General features: G+C 53.2%; 1 protein-coding gene across 1 annotated transcript in view; it reads left to right on the top strand.

Moving 5' to 3' along the window:
* Positions 1–5,372, top strand: part of SHB (SH2 domain containing adaptor protein B) — a 135,096-nt gene that overhangs the window by 106,957 nt on the left and 22,767 nt on the right. The gene's annotated exons all lie outside the window — the stretch shown is intronic.

Genomic DNA, 5,372 nt, shown 5'->3' with positions numbered 1-5,372 from the left:
GCTCGGTGCCCTAACACATGGTTATGGCGTCAGCCACATACACCGAGGCTGGCGGGTTTGAACCCAGCCCCGGCCTGCTAAACAATAATGACAACAACAACAACAACAAAATAGCCGGTGTCGTGGTGGGTGCCTGTGGTCCCAGCTACTGGGAAGGCTGAAGCAAGAGAATGACTTGAGCCCAAGAGTTTGAGGTTGCTATGAGCTGGGACTCCACGGAACTCTACCGAGGGCAACATAGTGAGACTGTATCTAAAAAAAAAAGAAAGTAAGAAAAGGGTCTTCTGGTTGGGTGCTGTATATTTGATGCTGTTGTTGGGTGGGACCCAAGAGATTGTATGACTCTGTTTTACAGTCAGGAAAACTGAGTTTTACAGATAGGAAAACTGAGGCCTAGAGAAAGAAAATATTTGCCAAGAACACAGAGTTAGTGACATAATTAGGATATAATCCCAGGCCCTCAAGAGCACTGAAACCCTCTGCCTGGCTTCCCCTATGTTCTACTAACATTATTAGAGGTCATGTGACAGAGCAGGCTTCCTGGGATGTGGTTGTCAGGGAGTCTGGGTGCCTGCTGGCCCCATTGACATAGGTATCCCCCGGGCAGCTCCTGTAGCTCAAAGGAGTAGGGCGCCAGCCCCATATGCCAGAAGTGGTAGGTTCAAACCCAGCCCTGGCCAAAAAAAAAAAAAAAGACATAGGTATCCCTGTAGCCAAGAAGGGTGAGATCAGCCTGCATACTCTACTCAGGACTGATCCACCTGGTCTGCTGAGCTCTGTCCCAGGAAGGATGGTGACACACTGCAGAGTCAGCAGGAGAGAGGCCAGGCAGGACTATCAGGGAAGAAGGAGCAGATGTGCAGGGGGAGTTATAGGCAGGCAGATTCCAGCTCCCTGCTGGTCATAAGTTAGAGCCATCCAAACTGCCTCAAGGTAGTGACTCTCTCATCATTGGGGGTGTAAGACCAGAGGCTGGACTGCCACCTGGCCAGGGAGGATGTAGAGAGAATATCTAGCCAGCTGGGAAGGCAACCAGGACCAAAAAAACAGTAGAAATCATGCTGTCCTCTGCGCTGCTGACGTCTGTGAGCACCATTGTCTGTGTTAGACCTGATGGCTTAAATAATCAGGCTGGTTGGCTCGGCACCTATAGCTCAACTGGCTAAGGCGCCAGCCACGTATACCTAAGGTGGCAGGTTCGAATCCCCAGCCCGGACCCGCCAAACAACAATGACGGCTGCAACCAAAAAAATAGCCTGGTGTTGTGGCGGGCGCCTGTGGTCCCAGCTACTTGGGAGACTGAGGCAGGAGACTCGCTTGAGCCCAGGAGTTGGAGGTTGCTGTGAGCTGTAATGCCACTGCACTCTACCCAGGGGGACAGCTTGAGGCTCTGTCTCAAAAAATAAAAATAATAATAATCAGGCTGGTTGTGGCAGCTGAGGAAAATTCAATATGCTAAACAGCAACTGGGCCAGGAGACTGGGCTGGAGGCTCTGAGGCCAGAGGTGCTATAATTGGATTAAGGAGAAGGCAGCAGCCAGGGCAAGCCTGCACATCACTGGGTGCACTGACGGGGCAGTGGCCTGGCCTCGCCTTCTGCTTCCCCTCCCCTCCCTGCCCAGTGATCACCTTGCAGCCCAGGTGCCTGTGAGCAGTGCTGCCTGATGGCCATTCCCCAGTGCCAAGGTAAATGGTACTCTTCTGGGCTGGGAAAAGTAAAAGAAGCAGGTGGCATCAGCAATGGAACTCAGGTCACCAGCCTTGCCTACAGACAGAAGCAGCCTGCCTATACCCCAGGCTTTGTCAGTGCTCTGGGGGACCCCCCAGGGCCTTGATAGTGCTGGGTGGTCACTCTGCCTCCCTTCCTGTCAGTGTCAGAGTCCCCTGTGAACTTCATTCCTCCTGGAGTCCCTGTGGTCTGGGGCTTGGCCCAAGGTGAACTCCATGAAAGGACTGATTGGATCACAAAAGAGGAAGGGACCAAGCATCCAATGCCAAGCGTGGCAGTTCACAAGCAAGAGGACCAGGGTCCATCAGCTGCTCAAGCTTCCTCTTCTTTCACCAGGGAAGCTCTGAGCTGCTGAACTGGGGGCCTTGGCTGGCATTGGGGCCCCTTGGTGACTCCCACATAGACCCACCTATGAGGTACCAGCCAGGGAGCCCATGAGGAAATCTGCAGAAATAGGATGACACCAGCTATCTCCTGAAGGATCCATCTTTCAGTCCCCTGTGCGAGGCACCCTCTGCTCTAAAAACAGTCCCAGATGCCAGCTCACAGCAGATCTCAGAGGGCCAAGGGTACAGTTCCCTCTCATCCCTGGTGTGTGACGTTCCCTAGGTGGTAGGAAGCTGTCACAGTACAGGCTTATAGTCCAGAGGGCCCAGCTGCATGTGGTGAAGAAGCAGGGGATGGGCCTCATGCCTGGTTTCCCTACCTACTGGCCTTGTAGCCTTGGTCAGTCATGCCATCCAGGCCTTAGTGTCTCCATCCGTGTACTGGAGATGTGCAGAAAGTGTCCCCAGCCCAGCCAGTGTATTATAAGTGTCACCTTCTCTGCCTGCCCCTATTTCTGGAGGTCAGCCCTATGGATTGAAGTCCATTTTTAAGAGCCAAAGAAAGGATTTGTCTAAAATCTTGGACAAGAGTCTTGTCCTGCCACTTGCAATTTCCTGCCACCCTCACCCTCCAGGTCTCAGCATTTATATCTGTCCAGTGGGGAACTGGACTGTGATCACCTATAAGGACACTTCTACCTCTGACATCAAAGTGTATATCTGACTCTCCATGTGTCCCCATCTGTGTGCTTGTACCCCACCCCCACTTTGTGCCAGGTGCACTCTGGCTAGATCACTATACCTCCCAGGCCAAGAGGGGGAGGTAAAGGGAGACTTGAGACAGCCCAGAAACCTAGGCCTTGGGTTTGTGTCCTATACCTGTCCCTTTTTTTGTCTCCTACACCTGTCCTTTTTGGGTCTAATTACTAGGAACTACAGTCTGAGTGACTGGTCTGCCAAGGGGGCTGACCAGTTTTGCATGCTGGTCTAGAGGCATTAGATCACCAGCCCCAAATGCCAGGAGGGGCGCCTCACCTGGCCAGTTTCCCTTCAACAATTCCAGAATTGGAGACACGAGGTGGGCTTGCTTTCCAGAGCAGTCTCAGTTCTCAATGACCAGTCCAGCTGCTGGCCAGGGAGAACACCCCAGCATTGATCACCTCGGCCACAAGTAGAATTGCCCTGGTATCTCCATGGGTGTCCTGGCAGCTTAGGGCAGGTGAATACCAGCTTTGCTGGCCACTAAGCAAGGGGCAGTATCTCTTGGATACTCAGAGCCTGCTAGCGGGGGCTGGTGGAGAAGGGCATGCCTAACACTGTCAGGAGCTGGTGAAAATTGACATTGGAATTCCAGCTATGCTGGTTCTCTGTCTCTGGCCACTTTCATGTGAACCTTGGCTTGTGCCAAAGGGGTGTTTTAGGGTGGAGAAAGGACCTGGGGGAGTCCAATTTGAGAGGATAGGGCCCTCCACCCTGCCTGTCCCTCCCTCAGCAGATACTTACCAAAGCCTTCTGTACCAGGCACTGGCCTGGGCATCAGAGAGACCTCCAAGGTGAGGACAGCTGGGCCTGGCTTCAGGGCCTCCCAGTCTGGCCAGTCCAGCCTGTGCCCTGTCATATGTAGGTCTTCACAGAGGGTCAGGGGCAGCTGCAGGGTGAAGGATACACTTGAGGTGTAAAGAGAAGATAGATATTCTCGAGCAGTAATGGCTACAGAAGCGCCTTGGCAGGTGCCTTCCAGAAGAGTTGGATGCAATGCCCAGTGATGGGGCTGCTGGCATGCCCTTTCCACTCACAGAGGTCTGTTCTCAGGCAGAGTGCCATCCTCTTCCTCATCTTGACATAGCGGAAGCTGAGTGATCTGCCACCGTGTATAGCACAGCCAAGACTGCTGTGGAGGCCATCAGACCTCCCAGGCATCCTTCACTCAGCCAGAAGGTCATTGGATGTCAACCTGAGAGTGACTTAGAAGGCCCATCTGGTGCAATCCCTTTGCTTTATGGGTGGGGAAACTGAGACCCCCTAAGGGGATTTATGATTAACCTAAGGCTACTCAGCTGGTATTTGCCCGCACTGAACATAGAGATGGTGACCACTTCCCACTCTGAGGACCACACGGATGCCTGGACTGGCCCCAGCTGCCACCATCTGCCCCTCCCCCAGGCTTCCTGCACCCATGCTGACCCAAGATGGCACCTGCACACCCCAGTCCATCATATCTCAGAGCCTCCTCCATGGCAGAGACCCTACCCATAAAGCTGGCATCAATGCTCCTGCCTAATTGCTTCCAAACACTTCTCTTTCCCACTCCTGCCTGGAGAGCTCCCGACTCCCCCTTGGCTGCCACCCCCTGGCCCTGTGTACACTCACTCCAGCCTTGGGAAGCAGAGGGTTGAGCCTTAGAAATTGGCAAGAAAATATCAAATTCTTAACATAGTTTTCTGTCTCTGGAAAGGTAGGCAATAGAGGAAAGGGATAAAAAGTCTGAAAAATCTCATTAAAAGGGTTCTTCAGGCACTTTGGATGGTAAATGACCCTCATGAGTTCTGGTTTTGTGAGTTTTTGCAAAAGAATCTGGACAAGATGAGTGAGGGAAACAGGACTCCAGAGATGAAGGTTTGCAGGTGAGGGTTAGGCAGGATGAGTGCTGGAAGCCTGTCCCTGGGAGGACACAGATGGCCCTTCTGAGGCCTTGGCAGGAACCACCGCAGCTTTGGCAAGGGCCAGCCCCTGCTCCCCTGCTCTGCAAGGTAGGAAGAGGCTGCAACCCTGCTGGGTCCAGGGAAGTGACCCTATAGGGTCTTCACAAAGGTGCCTTTGACTTTCAAATCCCCCTAGGCAAACTGCCAAGCACCATGCACATGTGGCCCAAAGTCATGTCAGAAGATGCCTCTGAGTCTGGCCCATTTCCATCATGCTGAGCACTTGGTCACCCAGAGTGTCCTGGGCTAGTGAGCTCTGGCCCTTCTTCCCGCTTCCTGTCCATTGGCCTACCTGAGCCCTGGCCCCACATGGGAAGGAAGCTCTTTCTCCTGTAACTCATGTAGGAAGTGTTTAAGGGAGAACATACTGCAGCTGTAAAGGAGGGAAGGCAGCAGAAAAGGGGCTGGTGGGGGTATTTGAAGAATGAGCAGAGGAGAAAAGGCAGACCCAGGCGCGGAGGAGCACAGCTGGTATAAGAACAACCAAGAATGGGTGGCGCCTGTGGATCAGTGGGTAGGGCACCGCCCCATATACCGAGGGTGGCAGGTTTGAACCCGGCCCTGGCCAAACTGCAACATTAAAAAAAAATAATAATAGCTGGGCTTTGTGGCAGG

Source organism: Otolemur garnettii, unplaced genomic scaffold (assembly GCF_000181295.1).
Source record: "Otolemur garnettii isolate 467f Iridium unplaced genomic scaffold, OtoGar3 scaffold00014, whole genome shotgun sequence".
NCBI lineage: Eukaryota > Metazoa > Chordata > Mammalia > Primates > Galagidae > Otolemur > Otolemur garnettii.
This window is presented reverse-complemented; position numbering and strand designations above follow the sequence as displayed.